The 20999-nt window shown below is 37.8% G+C and overlaps 3 pseudogenes; all 3 read right to left on the bottom strand.

Annotated features, from left to right (window-relative positions):
- Nucleotides 1–3087: 3087 nt before the first annotated feature.
- On the bottom strand, nt 3088–4872 carry LOC121437468 (annotated as a pseudogene).
- Nucleotides 4873–4944: 72 nt separating this feature from the next.
- LOC121437467 lies at nt 4945–7046 on the bottom strand (annotated as a pseudogene).
- Nucleotides 7047–7393: 347 nt separating this feature from the next.
- Nucleotides 7394–9432, bottom strand: LOC121437466 (annotated as a pseudogene).
- Between the last annotated feature and the right edge of the window lie 11567 nt (nt 9433–20999).

Below are 20999 nucleotides of genomic sequence, written 5' to 3'. Positions count from 1 at the left end.
GTAATGACTTTTTGACATAAATGTATTCTAGTACTCTTGAAAATCCATCTACTTAGTCCCACTTTAAATATAATTAAGGCACTCTGATATAGGTAGTGATAATAAATCTGTATGGAATGCCTTCATGACCACTAAATTTTTAGCTTAGTTTCCTTACAAATAATTGTGCAAAGAAAAGTATTCTTGATAGGCAAGGGAGATTCTTTACAACTGACTTCTGAACTTTTTGATATTTCATACATTTATCATGGAATGTAGGAATTTTTAAGGATTGGTATTTAGAAAATAGGGGATTCATCAAGACTTTGGTACTGTTATTTTAAAACTATGCACCTTTCATTGCCTCATTCAATTTCAGACTACTGCCTACTAGTATTATTGCAGTGGACTTCCATCACAAACCTTTTATTTCAACTTTGAATATTTGGTATGCTAGGCACTATATGTGTGACTGTATGTGCCTAGTACTTGTTGGTACTTGGTACCTCTCTCCATGACTATCATCATCTTTGGTAGTGATCCACACATTGCCTTGTAAGAAGACCCACATGAATGCCCACTGTGTCATTGATAGTTGTTTGATTTTTAAGTCATGGGCCATTCCCAGTGCACCTTACTAGTTTTGACTTATTGAGTTCTTTGTGTGCAATTCATGTGCCAATTCCTATCCTTGTAAGCATTTTTTAGTATACTGAGGGACTTGAGGCTATACCTCAGCTTTCATCTCATATGGCTGTTACATAAGTTCTAGGGAGTGAGATCAGAACTTTACATATACTTTTATCCATGAGATGATCCTACCAAATTATAATTTTCTTCATTTTCCCTGTCTACAGGGGTGGATTCTCTCTCTCTCTCTCTCTCTCTCTCTCCAAGTAAGTAATTTACTAGCTCTACCTTCTGACCATCATCTTCCATGACTGGGACTTAGGCCCAGGCTACTAATCTACTAATTTTGTCTCTGAATATAAGGGCTCCTAAACAATTGCCAGTCTTAACTCCTGATTTTCAAAATGTTATACAATATCTTTTATGCCACTAGGCTCCAAAATGTTGCATCTGTACTCTTGCATGTGAATGCTAGCCTTGGATGTGCTTAAGTTTACTATACTCTAGGTTTGATATCTAGAGCTAGCTTGGCAAACTACAGCCTTTAGGCCAAATCCACCCACATACACATTTTAAAAATAATTTGTTTTAGTGGAATATAGCTCTAGCTGTAATTTTCCTTGTCTGTGTTTACACTAATAGCATAATTGAGTAGTTTCAACAGACACTATTAAATTTTAACAAACCAATCTTTTACAGAAAGTATTTGCAGAACCCTGATCTAGAACCAAGTAATTTTTCTAGTTGAAAGTAGTACATATTCTTCGATAATTTTCATTCTACTGGCATGTATTCTGTCAATCCATAAATGCTAAAAAGTCAGTTCATTGAGATTGTGGAGATAGGTTCTAGCACATTCAAATTACTTTTTTCCTTGAACTTTCTGCTTCCTCTTTGTTATCTACTTGTTGCCCTTGTTTTCTTTTTAGTAGAAGAGATGTTGTGATCGTAAAAGCCTGTGCGATGATTTAACTATCTTTTAATCTAATATCTACATCATGATACAAACATGGTCTTCTAATTTCTAAGATCAGGCCTTTCTATCTTTCAGTATCTCTAACTCAGGTCTTCTAAGTTCCACAAAGGACAATAGCTTGGATAACTTGATTTTCCTCACATCACAAAATCCTTATTTTCTAGTCTCTGGCCTGAAGCATTTCCAGTTCTTGTGTTTTCTAATCTATCCAGTATATTAGAGTTGTTAAAAGCCTCCCATCTTCCAATAATTTTTAGCAATACTTAAAGTTAAGCCCTGTCTTTCACAGTCCAAAGAAATACATTTCAGATCTTCTGTGGTCCCAATCACTCAATATTTCCTATTTGCAGGCTTTCTGGAGTCCATTTATTTCATAGCACCCAAGTGTAGCTTTTCCAGTAGTGTATTTTTCAGTTATCAGATTATTATTATTATTATTGTTGTTGTTGTTATTATGTATTAATATCTTCTAAATCTTGATAAAACAGTCTTTTTAAAAATCAAATTTATTAGTTGACTATTTCATGCATGTATACATAATGCATTAAGATTACTCATCTCTATCCTTTCTAATCTCCTCCTTTTCCCTGTCAATTGTCATCTTCACTATAAATCTGTTTACTACACTCATATCTCTTTTGTGATCCACTGAGTTTAACAAGGGTCATCCATATAACCACGAGTGTGGAACTATCCTTTGGAGTATGGGAGGCTCATTAGAGTCATATCTGAAGACAGTGACTCCTCTTTTCCTAGTATAAGTAAGTAGCCACTAGTTCCCTAAGGAAGAACAGGAACCCGTTAGTCTTTTTCTCATCTGTGATTGACAAACCCCATCTTGTGATAGGCTCAGGAAATGTAACTGCATTTATTGTGAGTTCCTGATAGCAATGGCTTTGTCATGCCCAGAATATAGCATTTCATTGTCCTTTTCTCTGTCATCCCGCTCTTGTATTCTTTCAAGTCTGACAATGTCTTTTTATTGCCAATTCTTCCCTGACAGGAACTCTCATTTTCTAACACTCAGGGTTCCATTATTCTGAACTCATAAATAACAAGATCTAGCATCTAGAGCTCTTAAAATCTAGAGTTACCAAATCATTTAAACTTAATTCTTATAAATTATGTCAGTTTTTGACAGGACTATGATAACATTGAGGTTTTCTATTATCTCTCAATAGGTAAGGTTTTCAAATTTGTGATTTGTAAATGTCCATGTCTTTTGTTATCCATAAAACTACTGATTAAGGATTCAAAAATACAAGATATGTAATGACTTGATTATCCAAGACTTCTAATATAGGGCTTTAACTATCAAATATGCAAATATTCAGGGCCTCTGAAATCTTTAATGTCCAACATAACCAATGTTTTCAAAAATTCAGTATTTCCAAAAATCCTATGCTTATGATGTTTCCAATATCTAGGGTTTCCAGTGGTGCCAGTATCAAGGTCTTCCAACATCTCCAGGTCTTCCAGCAATTGCAAGTCTTCCAACAATATCAAGGTCTTCCAGACAATCCTGAACTTCCAGAAAATACATGTCTTCCAGACAATCCATGTCGTCCAACAACCTCCAAGTCTTCCAGAAAATCCAGTCTTCCATAAAATCCAGACCTTCCAGGAAAATCCATGTCTTCCAGGAAAATCCACGTCTTCCAGAAGAATCCACGTCTTCCAGTGCAATCTATGTCTTCCAGAAAAATGTCTTCCACAAAATACAAGTCTTCCCATCAATCCAAGTCTTCCAGAAAAAAATCCTACGTCTTCCAGGAAAATCAGTGTCTTCCAGTCAATCCAGGTCTTCCAGAAAAATCCAGGTCTTCCAGATAATCTATGTCTTCCACCAGTTGAAGTCTTCCAGAAACTCAAGTCTTCCACTAAATCCAGGTCTTCCAATAGATCCATGTCTTCCAATAACCTCCAGGTCTTCCAGCCAAGATAGGTCTTCCTGAAGATGTACGTCTTCCTGAAGATCGATGTCTTCCAGAAACTTCTCAGTCTTCCACATATTCATGTCTTCCAAATAATCTTGGTCTTCCAGATAATTCAGATCTTCCTGAAAAATCCATGTTTTCCAGAAAATTTATGTCTTCCCAATATCTATGTCTTCCAGTAATGTTCTGGTCTTCCATCAATCTATATCTTCCAGAAAATCCATGTCTTCCATCAAATCCATAGCTTCCAGGAAGTCCATGTCTTCCAGGCAATCCATGTCTTCCCAAATTTCTATGTCTTCCCAAAAATCCAGGTCTTCCCCAAAATCCAAGTCTTCCCAAAATCCAGGTCTTCCCAAAAATCCATGTCTTCCCAAAAATCTACATCTTCCTGAATAACCATGTCTTCCTGGAAATCCATGTCTTCCTGGAAATCCATGTCTTCCTGGAAATCCAAGTCTTCCTAAAAAATCCAGGTCTTCCTGAAAATCCACGTCTTCCAAAAAATCCATGTCTTCCTGGAAATCCACGTCTTCCTAAAAATCGATGTTTTCCTGAAAAATCCAGGTCTTCCTGGAAATCCATGTCTTCCTGAATATGTATGTCTTCCTGAAAATCCACATCTTCCTGGAAAATCCAAGTCTTCCCAAAAAATCCAGGTCTTCCTGGAAATCCACGTCTTCCTAAATCTCTACGTCTTCCGGAAAATCCACGTCTTCCTGGAAATCCATGTCTTCCTGGAAATCCACGTCTTCCTGGAAATCCAAGTCTTCGCCAAAATCCAGGTCTTCCTAGAAATCCATGTCTTCCTGGAAATCCACATCATCCTGGATATCCACGTCTTCCAGGAAAATCCAAGTCTTCCCAAAAAATCCAGGTCTTCCTGGAAATCCACGTCTTCCTGAATATGTATGTCTTCCTGGAAATCCATGTCTTCCTGGAAATCCATGTCTTCCTGGAAATCCACGTCTTCCTGGAAATCCAAGTCTTCCCAAAAAATCCAGGTCTTCCTGGAAATCCACGTCTTCCTGAATATGTATGTCTTCTGGAAAATCCATGTCTTCCTGAAAATCCACGTCTTCCTGGAAATCCACGTCTTCCTGGAAATATAAGTCTTCCCAAAAAATAAAGGTCTTCCCAAAAAAATCCATGTCTTCCTGGATATCCACGTCTTCCTGAATATGTATGTCTTCTGGAAAATCCATGTCTTCCTGGAAATCCATGTCTTCCTGGAAATCCACGTCTTCCTGGAAATCAAAGTCTTCCCAAAAAATGAAGGTCTTCCTGGAAATCCACGTCTTCCTGAATATGTATGTCTTCTGGAAAATCCATGTCTTCCTGGAAATCCATGGCTTCCTGGAAATCCACGTCTTCCTGGAAATCAAAGTCTCCCCAAAAATTCAATGTCTTCCTGTAAATCCTGTCTTCCTGGAATTCCACGTCTTCCTGAAAATCTACGTCTTCCTGAAAATCTACGTCTTCCTGGAAATCCATGTCTTCCCAGAAATCCACGTCTTCATGGAAAACCAAGTCTTCCAAAAAAATCCAGGTCTTCCTAGAAATCCATGTCTTCCTGAAGTCCAGGTCTTCCTGGAAATCCTCGTCTTCCTGGAAATCCATGTCTTCCAAAAAAATACAAGTCTTCCTGAATATCCAAGTCTTCCAAAAAAAAAATCAAGGTCTTCCTGGAAATCCACGTCTTCCTGAAAATCTACGTCTTCCTGAAAATCCACGTCTTCCAGGAAATCCACATCTTCCCGGAAAATCCAAGTCTTCCTGAAAATCTATGTCTTCCTGAAAATCCACGTCTTCCAGGAAATCCACGTCTTCCCGGAAAATCCAAGTCTTCCCAAAAAATCCAGGTCGTCCTGTAAATCCACGTCTTCCTGAATTTCTACGTCTTCCTGAAAATCCACGTCTTCCAAGAAATCCACGTCTTCCCGGAAAATCTAAGTCTTCCCAAAAAATCCATGTCTTCCTGGAAATCCACGTCTTCCTGAATATCTACGTCTTCCTGAAAATCCAAGTCTTCCCAAAAAATCCAGGTCTTCCTAGAAATCCATGTCTTCCTTAAATCTACGTCTTCCTAAAAGTCCACGTCTTCCTGGAAATCCATGTCTTCCTGGGTATCTATGTCTTCCCGGAAATCCAAGTCTTCCTAAAAATCCACGTCTTCCTGAAAATCCACGTCTTCCTGGAAATCCATGTCTTCCAAAAAAATCCATGTCTTCCTGAACATCCATGTCTTCCCGGAAATCCAAGTCTTCCAAAAAAAAAAAAAAAATCCAGGTCTTCCTGGAAATCCACGTCTTCCTGAAAATCTACGTCTTCCTGAAAATCCACGTCTTCCAGGAAAGCCACGTCTTCCCGAAAAATCCAAGTCTTCCCAAAAAATCCAGGTCTTCCTGAAAATCGATGTCTTCCTGAAAATCTACGTCTTCCTGAAAATCCACGTCTTCCAAGAAATCCACGTCTTCCTGGAAAATCCAAGTCTTCCCAAAAAATCCATGTCTTCCTGGAAATCCACGTCTTCCTGAATATCTACGTCTTCCTGAAAATCCAAGTCTTCCCAAAAATCCAGGTCTTCCTAGAAATCCATGTCTTCCTGGAAATCTACGTCTTCCTGGAAATCCATGTCTTCCCAGATATCCATGTCTTCCCAAAAAATTCAGGTCTTCGGGAAATCCATGTCTTCCTGGGTATCTACGTCTTCCTGGAAATCCATGTCTTCCTGAAAATCTATGTCTTCCTGAAAAACCATGTCTTCCTGAAAATCCATGTCTTCACGGAAATCCAAGTCTTCCCAAAAATCCAGATCTTCCTGAAAATCCAGGTCTTCCCGGAAATACACGTCTTCCTGAAAATCTACGTCTTCCTGAAAATCCATGTCTTCCTGGAAATCCATGTCTTCCCAAATATCCAAGTCTTCCCAAAAATCCAAGTCTTCCTGGAAATCCACGTCTTCCAGAAAATTCACGCCTTCCCGGAAATCCATGTCTTCCCAGAAATCCACGTCTTCCTGGAAATTCAAGTCTTCCCAAAAAATTCAGGTCTTCCTGGAAATCCACGTCTTCCTAAAAATCTAAGTCTTCCTGAAAAATCCACATCTTCCTGGAAATCCATGTCTTCCCGGAAATCCAAGTCTTCCCAAAAATTCCAAGTCTTCCTGGAAATCCATGTCTTCCTAGAAGTCAAAGTCTTCCCAAAAATCCAGGTCTTCCTGGAAATCCATGTCTTCCTGGAAATCCGTGTCTTCCTGAAAATCTATGTCTTCCTGAAAATCCACATCTTCCTGAAAATCCATGTCTTCCCGGAAATCCAAGTCTTCCCAAAAATCCAGGTCTTCCTGAAAATCCAGGTCTTCCTGGAATTCCATGTCTTCCCAAAAAATCAACATCTTCCCAGGAAATCCACGTCTTCCTGAAAATCCACGTCTTCCTAAAAATCTACGTCTTCCTGGAAATCCATGTCTTCCCAAAAAATCCATATCTTCCCAGGAAATCCGCGTCTTCCTGAAAATCCATGTCTTCCTGGAAATCCACGTCTTCCTGACAATCCACGTCTTCATGGAAATCCATGTCTTCCTAAAAATCCACATCTTCCTGAAAATCCACGTCTTCCTGGAAATCCATGTCTTCCTAAAAATCTACATCTTCCTGAAAATCCACGTCTTCCTGAAAATCTACGTCTTCCTGGAAATCCATGTCTTCCCAGATATCCATGTCTTCCCAAAAAATGAAGGTCTTCCTGGAAATCCACGTCTTCCTGAAAATCCAGGTCTTCCCAGAAATCCATGTCTTCCCAGAAATCAATGTCTTCCGAGAAATCCATGTCTTCCTGAAAATCCACGTCTTCCTGAAAATCCACGTCTTCCTGGAAATCCACGTCTTCCTGAAAATCCACGTCTTCCTGGAAATCCATGTCTTCCTAAAAATCCACGTCTTCCTGAAAATCCACGTCTTCCTGGAAATCCATGTCTTCCTAAAAATCTACGTCTTCCTGAAAATCCACGTCTTCCTGAAAATCTACGTCTTCCTGGAAATCCATGTCTTCCCAGATATCCATGTCTTCCCAAAAAATTCAGGTCTTCCTGGAAATCTACGTCTTCCTGAAAATCCAGGTCTTCCCAGAAATCCATGTCTTCCCAGAAATCAATGTCTTCCCAGAAATCCACGTCTTCCTGGAAATTCACGTCTTCCTGAAAATCTACGTCTTCCTGAAAAACCACGTCTTCCTGAAAATCCATGTCTTCCTGGAAATCCACGTCTTCCGGAAATCCAAGTCTTCCCAAAAAATTCAGGTCTTCCTGGAAATCCACGTCTTCCTGGAAATCCATGTCTTCCTAAAAATCTACGCCTTCCTGAAAAATCCACGTCTTCCTGGAAATCCACGTCTTCCTGAAAATCCAAATCTTCCCTGAAATCCAAGTCTTCCCAATAAATCCAGGTCTTCCGGAAATCCATGTCTTCCTGAAAATCTACGTCTTCCTTGAAATCCACGTCTTCCTGAATATCTATGTCTTCCTGGAAATCCACGTCTTCCTGAAAATCTATGTCTTCCTGAAAATCCATGTCTTCCCAGAAATCCACGTCTTCCCAGAAATCGAAGTCTTCCCAAAAAATCCACGTCTTCCTGAAAATCCACGTCTTCCTGGAAATCCAAGTCTTCCCAAAAAATCCAGCTCTTCCTGGAAATCCAAGTCTTCCTGGAAATCCATGTCTTCCCAGAAATCCCAGTCTTCCCAAAAAATCCAGGTCTTCCTGGAAATCCACGTCTTCCTGAAAATCTACGTCTTCCTTAAAATCCAGGTCTTCCTGGAAATCCAAGTCTTCCCAAAAAATCCACATCTTCCCTGGAAATCCGCGTCTTCCTGAAAATCCACGTCTTCCTGGAAATCCATGTCTTCCTGGAAATCCACGTCTTCCTGAAAATCCACATCTTCCTAGAAATCCACGTGTTCCCAGAAATCCATGTCTTCCCAGAAATCCAAGTCTTCCCAAAACATCCAGGTCTTCCTGGATATCCATGTCTTCCTGCAAACCTATGTCTTCCTGGAAATCAAGGTCTTCCTGGAAATTTAAGTCTTCCCAAAAAATCCACATCTTTCCAGGAAATCCACGTCTTCCTGGAAATCCATGTCTTCCCGGAAATCCATGTCTTCCCAAATAATCCAGGTCTCCCTGGAAATCCATGTCTTCCCAAAAATCTACGTCTTACTGAAAATCCACGTCTTCCTGAAAATCCAAGTCTTCTCAGAAATCTAAGTCTTCCCAGAAATCCAAGTCTTCCCAAAAAATCCATGTCTTCCTGAATATCCATGCCTTCCTGAAAAATCTACGTCTTCCCAAAAATCCGCAACTTCCCAAAAATCCACAGCTTCCCAGAAATCCATGTCTTCCTGGAAATCTTTGTCTTCCTGAAAATCCACGTCTTCCCAAAATCCACAGCTTCCCCAAAATCCACAGCTTCACGAAAATCCAAGTCTTCCCAAAAATCCACATCTTCCTGGAAATCCACGCCTTCCTGGAAATCCACGTCTTTCTGAAAATCCATGTCTTCCTGGAAATCCACGCCTTCCTGGAAATCCACGCCTTCCTGGAAATCCACGCCTTCCTGAAAATCCACGTCTTCCTGAAAATCCACGTCTTCCTGAAAATCCACGTCTTCCTGAAAATCCATGTCTTCCTTGAAATCCACATCTTCCTTGGAAATCCATGTCTTCCTGGAAATCCACATCTTCCTGAAAATCCACGTCTTCCTGAAAAATCCACGACTTCCCAAAAATCCACTTCTTCTGGAAAAATCCATGTCTTCCAAAAAGTACATGTCTTCCTACACCTCCAGGTCTTCCAGCATCTCCAGGGCTTCCAGCATCTGCCTGTCCTCCAACATCGCCACATCTTCCAACATCTGTGTCTTCCAATATCTTCAGGTCTTCCTGTAACTACCCATTCTTCCATCAGCAGGCTCCATATCTGCACCTACCAGTGTCTACTGTGTATTGGTTTCCAATATTCAGGTTTTCCAGTGTCTTCCATATACAGGTATTGAAAGTTGTTTTATAGTTTATTTTTCCCAATATTTACCTAGTTTGGGGATTTTTCAAATCTAGTCTTTCCATCTAAGTCTTTCTAGGTGCAGATATTTTTAGACTAACTTCTCAAATTAACTATTACTGCTTCTAGTAGAACTAGCTTCAGAATATTTAAAAGCATATTAGCTCTTACAGATTAAATTTTAGGGGACAACAGTAGAATTATTTGTGACTTTTTTGAAATTAGAAGATGTATATTCTTTATAACTTTTAAAAGGTTGTGCTAAGAAAGAGGCTCTATAGAACTGATGCAGTAATTTTACAACTTAGGCAATGGTTATGGTTTTGATAGTCAACAATGTTCAAACACAAATTAAAATTTTTTATGGGAAGATTTCATGCTTAAAGACTAGTTTTATAATCTATGTAAAGATAGTGGCATATATTGATTTATTTTGTCTGTTTTTAATATTTGTCCCTATGTGGTAATAATAATAATAATAACAATAATGCAAAGCATTTGCTGTATCCAGGCACCATTCTAAGATCCTTACATGCATCAACTCATTTAATCTTCCCAACTCATTGAGAGAGGAGTTATTATTATTTCTGTTTTACAGATGAGGAAAGTGGTGTATAGTGGTGAAGTGACTTGTCTAAAGGACAGAACTAGTAAATAAAAGCACTAGGATTGAACCCAGCTAGCCTGCTTTTAAAATTCATGATTCTACCACTCTTTTTCATAGTAACTGATGAGGAAAATTGGGATGAAAGTGAGGGGAACTAAAGTTTTATGGTTCCCATATTGTATGTAGAATTTTATAAAATCTCATGTGTCATATTTTAACCTGTCACTGTCTGAGCCTTATTTGAATCAAGTCATCCTAAAACCAGCTACTATACCACCCCCTTGCTCATGCACGTGAAAGTAGGTGCAAATATTTCCTGATACCATGTTAAAAGGATATAGTGAGGTACTGAAGTCAAATACACCTTACTTAGAATTACAGTCATAGCTTCATGCTTGGAATTTTAATGCTTGGAAATTTAACTTTCCTTCTCAGTTTAATACCTTGTCACTTATCATTCTCCAGTCTTAACCATGCTATCTGGGTCACTTACTATTAGTTTGTTTTTGACCTCCAGGATCTTCATGCTTCTTCAGATATCACTGACTTCCTGGGTTCCTGACCATTCACTGCCATGTATCCACATAATGGTAACTATAACTTAAATCCCAAGATGCTGAGCTAGAGAGCTTTTTTTTTGATTCTCTAAGTCTCAAATCTCCTCAGGCACAGCTAGCAATGTTGCTACTCATGCCTCTGGTTGATATGAAAACATAAAAGACATATAATAAACTTATAGTTAGGCAAGTAATATCTAAAGATTTGCAGTCATCTGTGTGATAACAAAAAGTAACAACAATAACAATTGAAATATCAATACATTTTGAATTAGAGTTGACAAAGTGCTATCACCTCATTTATTCATCCATTCATTCATTCAATAAATATTTATTGAGCGCCAAATTTGTGCCAGGCATTTTTAATGGACCTTAAAATTATTTGGGGGTACTGATAATTTTCAGTTGTGGTAAAGGCATGGAGAAAAAGTAAGTATAGGATGCTGTGAGAATTTTGAAAGTCAAGAAGTCAAATTCATGCTGATGCTAAAGAATATTTCTTTTTGGGGTGTTATAGTAAGCTTGCAATTTAGATAATATAGGTGAATTTATATCAGTTTTACCTAATTAGAGCAATGGGTATGGGTTTAAGGTGTTGTCTGAGCTTCTTTTTTTCCTTTACTTCCATTCTGCCTTAATCAGAAACATTGATAATTTGTAATTTTAAACATTTTATCCAAAGCATTTTCCTAATTATTTTCAATGTGAATAATGCAAGCTGGGTGTGGTACCTGACATCTCAGCATTCTATGGACTAAATCAGGCAGAGTGAGAGTTAAAGGCCAGCTTGGCCTGCATAAGGAGAGCTTGTCTCAAGAAAAGGTGGATAAGTTTTAGAAGACTGTGATGGCCAGGTAGCTAAAGCATTAGACTCAGAAAAAATATATAGATAATTTATACATAATGGTATTCCCTATAGTTACTGGCTATAACCAAAATGGAAAAAATATTCTAGATTGTGTCTGTGTCTGTGTGTGTGTGTGTGCACAGATTTATGTCCAATTATATCATTGTCTGTGAGTGTATGTGCAGGAGTAGAGAAATCACATGTACATATATATATATATATATATGTGTGTGTGTGTGTGTGTGTGTGTGTGTATGAGTGTCATTCTTCAGAAGTCGTTTGCCCTGTTTATTTGTGTCTATTTGTGTCTTTTGTTGTTGTTTGTTTTGACCCAAGGTCTCACACTGGTCTAGAGCTTTCAATTAGGCCAACTGGTCTCATGTCTCTGCCTCCCTAGTGCTGGAATTAGAAGGGCATAACACTACATCTAGCCTTTTAAAAATATAACTCCTCATGTTTGTGAAGTATATGCTTTACTATACGGGTTATATCCTCAGTTACTAGCTCTAGCTTTAAGGCAATAAATAAGTAAATGTGTTGTTTATATATGCTATTTGTCATTAAAATATATATGGCTTGTGCATTATGTAATGTTAGTTTCAAAATTAGCTCAGTGATATAAAGTGTGACTTTAGTTATTTTTCAAATATATGATCAGAGACAAATGGCCACCAGACAATGTGAACTGGTTATTATAGGGTAAGAAGGATGTGTGGGATCTTTTTTTTAAAAATATTTCTACTGCTTTCCCCCATAGTATAACCATGCAAAAATTATGTTGAAGAAAAACATTTAATCAGTTGTATACAGTTTATTATTTATTTGCCTTTCTAAAATATATATGTAACTTTTTTATTTCAAAACTTGAAAATATAAAGAAATAAAATTAAAAAGCTTATTCTCAAATTTTCTCAGTTCTTACAGAAAATCATTATAAAGATTTTATGTTCTTTCAGAATTTTCAGCATATTTTTCTTTTTAAAAATGGAATGAGTCCACTATGTAACCTAATATTTTACTTAATAAATTGTTAATTTCCACAAGAGTAAACTGTGATTTTATGTTAAATTTTTTATATAAGGTATATTTATTTCATTTCCTTTTAGTAGACATTATATTCCTTCCAACATTTTAGGTTGATTAAAACATGTTGTGATAAGTGCACAGACAGCACAAGTTGGATGGTACCCAAACTACCATCACATTACAATTCAGTTTGTACTATGGGAAAACTTGTTTACATATTATTTAGATAAAGAATTAAAGTGAGAAGTCACTGATTCAAAGATTGCTAACTTCAATGTGTTTTTTCACAGAAAAACTTACAAGCAATCCAGGTGCCAAAAATTGAGAGATGGTTAAGAAAAAATTATATGTTAGTTACTTTCCAGAAGTTCCAGTTTACAACTGGAAGAATTACTGAAATGCTACCACGTTCACAAGGTGGTATCAGTAAAATGAACAGTCACATACAATATATATAATATTCATGGCTCGTAGATGGGAAATGGCATATGTATCTTCAGAAAAGGAACGAGAATATACCTCCTAAAATTTTAGCAGAAAAAATTCCAAAAGGAGTCCAAGTTCAGCTTATATTTATTTTTATTAAAGAAACAATGGCTCAGTCAGTAAAGTAGCTGCCACACAAGCATGATATCTTGAGTTTAGATGCCCAGCACCCACATAAAAATGGCAGTATCTATCTGAAAACCAATTGTTGAAGGAGATTGGTAGAGGTAGGTAGATCCTTGGAGCTCATTAGCCAGAGTAGTAGCTTTGATAAGTTCAAAATTCATTAAGAGACCCTGTCTTAACAAGTAACATGAAGCCTGATCATAGAAGATGCTTGAAATGCAAGTGTTCACAATGCATGTATAGCTGCATGCACATGTGCACATACTCACATGATGCTTATAATAATTGGTAAGCAGGGGTAATAATACATAGAGTAAAAGCAGAAAGCATTCCGTTCCTAACACTACTGCACAGAAATAGCTACAATTATTTGACTCTTCTTACTGATGTATCTATTAATGTCAATCTATTGTTGAGTATTTTGCAGAATAGAATTATTATATATAGTTACATAACATATAAATAGAATTAATATTGTAAAACTTCCTGCTCATTAGAAAGTCATTTTGCTGCATTAATTATTATTAGGTTCTTTTTGATACATGATAGTCTTACTTAATGTTTTTTTTCTTCTGCTTTGGGTGTTTGTTTGTTTTTGGTAGCATAGTCATTTCCTGTTTCCAGACCTCCAACCTTCTCTGCTACTTTGTTTCTAGTGCGCCCCCCCCCTTTGAAATAACACCTAATACAGTATTTTTACTTTCTAACAAAGTCAGCTTGTACTAATAGGTAATTGAAGCATTGAGCTGCTTTCAATGTGGTCTGTCTCTTGATAGTCCACATCTTCATCGCTTCTCCTCAGAGTGCTGCAACTGTGAAAGCAAAAGGAAATTTTGCAATCATATTTCTTCTGAGAATGTTTACCTTTGGATTCATAGTTTTAAAGTTCACATTCATTACATTTGGTACTGATTTATTCTTTTATTTTGGATTTTTGTCAGTTTTTCCTTTCTGCATTTGTCAGAGTGTATGACTTCTTTTTAATTTTCTGTTTTGCAATTATAATAAATTGTTGAATTGTTCCCTTCCTCCCTCCAAACCCTTTCATATTCCATTGTCCTTCTCCTTCAAAGTCATGACCTCTTTGTTTATTAATTGCTAAAATTTGCATATATATACATATATAAATAGATATCCCTAAATACAACCTGTTCACTCTGTATAATGCTACTTGTATGTTAGTTTTTAGGGCCGACTACATGTCAATGGATTTCTTTTATCTACAATTATTTAAAAGTTTGAAGTGTCACTTTTATTCTAATTATATTGATATATATGTATTTATTTATATACATTTGTATTGTAACTTTCGAGGTAAAGTTTTTAAAATAAAAATGGAGAAAGTATCTTATGTTGAATGTGTCAAGTGTTGGTTCTTTTTCATTCCTTTGTGGGTTCTTATCATCCAAGTTTTGTTTTTTACAATTGTTGATTACACAGAGTAGAACATGTAATGTAGCACATGTGCGGAGCTCAGAGGCCAACTCATCTCATCAGCCTTTGTCTATCCCTCACTGCTCCTGTCCATTCTGTTTACTATTGCCAGATTACTCTCCACAAGGGTAATGTTAAGCACCTTAAAATACCTGTTTCCTAATGAAATATGAGCATCCACGTCCTCTGGAACCCTCTTAATATACCCATATCTGTTTTAGCCTTGCCTATGAATCATCTATGTGCCTTGGTTTCTTTCCTATCTCAAACATCAGTATTTGTTCCTTGTTTTATTTCATTCATTTGTTCTCTACTTTTTTTCTGAAGCTGGTACGTGTATGTATGTATGTGTGTGTGTGTATGGTGTGTGTGTGTGTGTGTGTGTGTGTGTGTATAAGAGAGAGAGCATTTGTGTGCCTGTGTGTGTGTATTTGGCAATAGTTAGGGCATTTTTCATTTTATTCTTTTACTAGTTTTCTGAAAGTGGATGTTTAAGTTTTCAGGGAAGCTGGAATATTTTGATCACAAAATGGTTGGAAGAAGCATCATTTTTTTTACCCTGAAACAGTCAAACATTTGATGTATATCAAAAAAGAGACATTTTGACCATATCTTAAAGTAGCCGTTCACCTTAAAACAAAGGTTTCATTCCACCCTGAGGAACAGTGCTGACTTTCTTTAGTTCCGTTGACACCTTTCCTCAATTTCTCAGTTTCTCTACTCTGCTAAGGCTTCATAGCACAAGAATCTCCATCTGCCACTTCCATTAGAGGTGCCTGGGTCATGCCAGCACTTAATCCTGGACCATAAGTTCCTTCCAAAGTTTCTGTCAGCTACTCTAAGCTCAAGGCCTCTCCAGAGTCTCTGATTTGATTTCAGTCCATGTCACCTGTCTTCTCATGGAATGAAGCCAAGGACTCAGGACCTTAAAAACAGTAACATTTTCTGACAAATTCCATGAATTAGTTTTATGTTGCTCTTACTCCTATAGAACAAATTTTCCAGCATATTTGGGCTTGTACTTCTCCCTCTACCATTTCCTACAACATGGGAGTTGTAGGTGTAGTTCCAAGCACTAGTCTCCTAAACAATTATAACTACATACTCCTCAGAATCTTGGGCACCAATAGAAGCTTTGCTGAGACAGGAAAACTCCAAACTTTGGGAGCTTTCTTCAATGATAATCAGGATTCCTTATTGATGCTAGCTTAGATTTGTTCTCCAGCGTTGACAGAATTCTAACATGGACAGGAGGCATTTTTAAGACTTCTTAAGGTCAATAGGATGGAACTGGCCTTCCTGGAAGGTCACATAGCAACAGGTATAAATCTAGGCAGTTCATAAAGGGTGCTAACATTACAATCTGCCACTGTTCTCTCTCCCTTTTCGAGTGGATCTTGTCTGTCTGTTGTTCCACATGCAGAATGCCTTGTTTCCTTCCCAAGAACCTCATTGGTTCTTCATATGGTGGACAAACAAGAATGAAATTGGAGTAGACAACCACAAAAACATTCAAAAAGAAGAATGCAAGTCAGATAACAGTCAGTGGTCATTAATAATTTAAAATGAAGATTGTGAGGGACAGATGGGCCATGATTGCAGTATAGTTCTAATCACTGTAAGGGACACTGTTGTTCATTCTTGAACCTTGGCTTTGCCATCTGAGAACATCAAAGACATTTCTCCCCACTGTCTTTGGCCATTTCTAAAGCATGTTTCTCCGCCTGCATTCTGCTCATACAAAGTTGAGAACCCAGATGTGCTTTTGCTTTAGAATTCCTTTCTCCTCTTTGGTCTATGTATAGTGTCTAGGAAACACTTTTACCAATATAATAAATTTTCATGAGCTTTATGAATATGAGTCTTCACTGGACAGAATCTTCAATCACAACTATTTTAAGGTTTTGAAGTTACCATTATGTTTATGTCTGCCATTTCTGTTGATTTAGGTCTAGCATCAGTAAGTTCATTGGAAATTCTTTTGTCTACCTACTACCTTAATTCACTTTGAGACATTATCACAATATCTTATAATTAGAGTTTTTTGTCTGCACATATGCCTATGCACCATATATATATATGTCAGGAGCCCAAGGATGTCAGAAGAGGGTGTCAGATCCTCTGTAACTCAAGTTACAGACTGTTGTGAGCCACCCTTTTGCAGAAGCAGCCATGGCTCTTAACTGATAAACCATCTCTCTAGCACCTTTTTTATTTTGAGTTATTTTACTTTAATTTGATGCTTTTAATTTATAGCTATCTTCTTTTTAAATACTTTATTAATTTTTTTATTCATTTTACATACTAATTACAGTTCATCCTTTCTTCCCATCTTCTGCTTCCCCACCTTCCCTTCACCCACATCCACTCCTCAGAAATGGTAAGGCCTCCCATGTGGAGTCAATAAAGCCTGACATATCAAGTCGAAGCAGGGCCAATGCCCTCCCCATTGTATCTGGGCTGAGCAAGATATCCCTGCATAGGGAATAGACTCCAAAAAGCCAGCTCATGCACTAGGGATAAATCCTGGTTACACTGCCAGGGACCAAACAAACAGACTAAGCCACACAACTGTTACCCACATGAAAAAGGCCTAGTTCGGTCCCATGCAGGCTCCCTAGCTGTCAGTCCAGTGTCCACGAGGTCCCACTAGCTCTAGTCAGCTGTTTCTGTGGGTTTCCCCATCATGATCTTTACACCCTCCCTCACTCATATAATTTCTCCTTTCTCTCTTCAACTGGAGTCTCGGAGGTCGGCCCAGTGCTTGGCTGTGGATCTCTGTATCTGTTTCCATCAGTTGCTGGATGAAGAGCCTATGGTGACAATTATGGTAGTCCCCAACCTGATTACAGGGAAAGGCCAGTTCAAGCACCCTCTCCATTATTGCTTGAAATCTTAGCTGGGGTCATCCCCTTATTTTGCAACTTACGAAGCTTTGGATCTTTTTTATCATCTCTAAATTTTGCTTGTAAACTGGCCAGTTGTTTCTTCAACTCACACAGCTGGGAGTGTCCAAGAGAAATTTGCAAAGTGCTGCATGAAGATCTCCTGAGGCAAACTGAGAAGTTCATTAGATAAATTTTCCATTTTCTAAACTGTCCTCAAACAGCAGCCCTTTCAGTCCAGTGCACTAGAGGTCGCTGCATCCATGCTAACCATTGCCCCGTAACATTTTAGACTTTGCCATTAGTTTTCTAGTTACTACTTGCTCTCATGCCCTACAGATAATGTTTCATAGTAATTTTAGCCTTTATTAGCATGCCTTAAATGTACATGTTATTAGAATTCAGCATGACATTTCAATACATGAATGCACTGTGTCCCAATGAAACCCAGTCTTCACTGATTTCCGTACAGATTTTGAAAAGTCATCACTTTTTACACTGAGGAAGACTTGGTTAGCCCTTAACTTCCACCTAAAAGAGAGAAACATGATTACTACATTTTGTGTGAATTAGTTCACTTCGCATAATGTTCTCCACTTAGTTCATACCTTCTTACTTTGGATGAAGTGGTTAATTGTTTATGGCCTGCAATAATTTAACTGTGGCAATAAAGATACACATGGACAGAAAGGGAATGGATACAAAACGATATTATGCAAACAAATCAGAACTGAGCAGAAATAGCTATTCTTATATCAGACAGATTTAGAGACAAAAAACTCTAAAAAGAGACACAGTTGTTACAAAATTTTCAATGAACAAATTCAACTGGAAGATATGGCAATTGAAAATGTACTAAGTACACTTATTACTAGAGTATTCAACTTTATAAAATAAATATTGGATATAAAGGGAGACACATATTTAGAACAGTCACAGTGGGAACTTAAACAATACCCTTTTATATATATCATCCACATGAACTCTCACAATGAAACTTCAGAATTAAACTAGGCTATGCGACAGTGGATTGTCACATAATTCAGATTTTTTTCTTGGCAGCACCCCACATAATTGAAAAACTCGGTATCACTTATCAATTGTTATGAATTTACCTTAGAACTTACCGTCATTAAGTAACCATTTATTGCTGCAAGCAGGTATGGAGATTGAGGAGAACATTTTGTGATCTTAACTGACCTGGGCCACTGCCTCTACCCTGTGAATCAGGAGAGCCTCACTGTACATATCTCTAACACACACACACACACACACACACACACACACACACACACACACACGGGGGGGGGAGGGAAGGAGAGAGAGAAGGAAGAGAGAGAGAGAGAGAGTAAAAGAATGTTATCTGTCTCTAGGTTGACCTTAGCTGTTCTTATCTGGGACAACTGAGCTTTTTTCCCACATGTTTTGTGCTGGCTTAGGCTTATCCTCATGACTTCCGAGAGGATTTAGAAATGAACGAGTTTTCATAATGCCTACAGATGGAGCTGGAACACCATCACTTCTCCACACTTGAGTGACTAAAACAATTTACAAGGTCAATTCTTATTCAAGGTTGAAGAATCAAATGTCACTTTCTGATGGGAGGACCTAAAAAGTCACATTTTAAGGCATGCAAATTAATAGGGGCCAGAAAAGCAGTCAAAAAAATTTATAAAGTACTACTGTGTATGATTTAACTGAACATCCTGACAGGCTTGTCAGATTCTGGTCTTTGTACTAGGACATAGGAAAAGGTCAGCAATTTGTTCTTAACTTTCCATTTAGAGTGACCCCCTTCCACTGCTACCAGTCCCCAAGAGCAGGTCAGATTGTGGCCCCAATTTCAATCTGCCTTCCAATGTGGCTTTACTTGGTAACTCTCTTTCCAGGACTTGATTCTCTGCAAAGTTTTTCATTTTAGCCCAAATCTTCCCCTCCCTACTGTTCCCTATATGCACTATTATACCTGTAAGAGAGGAAGCTTCGAGGGCAAGTCTCCTGCTATTGGCTGACCTTCTCGTCTATTTTTGATTGCCTTTCCAACAAATACCGTTATGTAAAAGCCAATTCACAATACCTGTTGGGAAATTTCCTCAACTCAGAAAACCACTTTTGCTTTTAACTTCTGGTCCCTTGAAAAACATTTTTGTTTAAAGAAGGGCAGAGTGCTTTTCAGCATGGTACTGCCACCTATGTAGCTTGTTCTTGTCTAGGTTGCCACAGATGCCAAAACTTAAGGCCAACATTTTAACATGACACAAAAGTGAAGAGGGACGCCCCCCCCCCCAAAGACTTCTAGTCATGGAGTAAAAGTCTGGAAAAAATTCTGGGCATCTTTCCAGCTGTTTCTTATTTGAAACAAATGTCAACCATCATAGTGGCTTAATTATTTTAAAAAATGTTGGAGACACAGTAGCTAACAAACTAATATTTTATCTAAATTGTTTCAAGGTAATTATTTTTGCATATAGAAAACATATTATTCCTCATGCTTTAAATACAAAACATAATAATCACTTATGATATATTTGTACAAATCACTGTACTGTTGTTGGGGTTTCTGTTCTGCCGGGTTCCCGTAATTGTTAAGTCCCAAAGAAATCACACAGAGGTCTACATTACTTATAATCTGATTGGCCCATTAGCTCAGGCTTCATATTAGCTCTTATAACTTATATTAGCCCATTATTCTTTTCTATGCTAGCCACGTGGCTCTGTACCTTTTCCAGCCAGGAAGTCACATCTTGCTTCTTCTGTGGCTGGGTCAGGACTGCATAGGAATGGGGTTCTTTTCTCCCAGCATTCTCCTGTTCTCATTAACCTGCCTGTACTTCCTGTATGGTTGTCCTGCCTATACTTCCTGTCTGGCTACTGGCCAATCAGCATTTATTTAAAATATAATTGACAGAATACAGACCATTGTCCCACAGCACTGTACTCAATGTCTATAAGTCTCTTTCAGATTAGTGCTGCCAAAACAACTGTTCTGTGTGTCGAAGCATAATATATCCAGAGTTCTAAAAACACAAATTTGATCTTCCCCTTTCAATTAAAATATTTTTGCAACACTCTCATCATTTCTCTCTACCAAATCTTATACACAGTTTACTATTTGGAACCAACTGATTCCATTTAAGGGAACAGTTGATTAAATCCATGATTACATAGTCTCTTCCTCCAAAGAAAATTCCAGAATGATTTAACAATCCCATGCCATGGATTATTGAACTTCTACACAGTCTATCTCAGATCACCAATAGTTCTTTAATTTTACTAACTTCCCCCCAAATCTGATAGTGGTAGTTGTATGTTTCAGTAGTCCAGATCCAGATTGAATGTCTATTTCAGAATTAGAATGGTGGAAAGAGATAACATACAAAACACCCATGTACACATATGCAGTAGAATTAAATATACTAGTCTGTTTTCTGTCACTATATCAAATAACTGCAA

This window comes from Microtus oregoni, unplaced genomic scaffold (assembly GCF_018167655.1).
Source record: "Microtus oregoni isolate MIOR12 unplaced genomic scaffold, Mior012 000052F_ref0000163, whole genome shotgun sequence".
Lineage (NCBI taxonomy): Eukaryota > Metazoa > Chordata > Mammalia > Rodentia > Cricetidae > Microtus > Microtus oregoni.
This window is presented reverse-complemented; position numbering and strand designations above follow the sequence as displayed.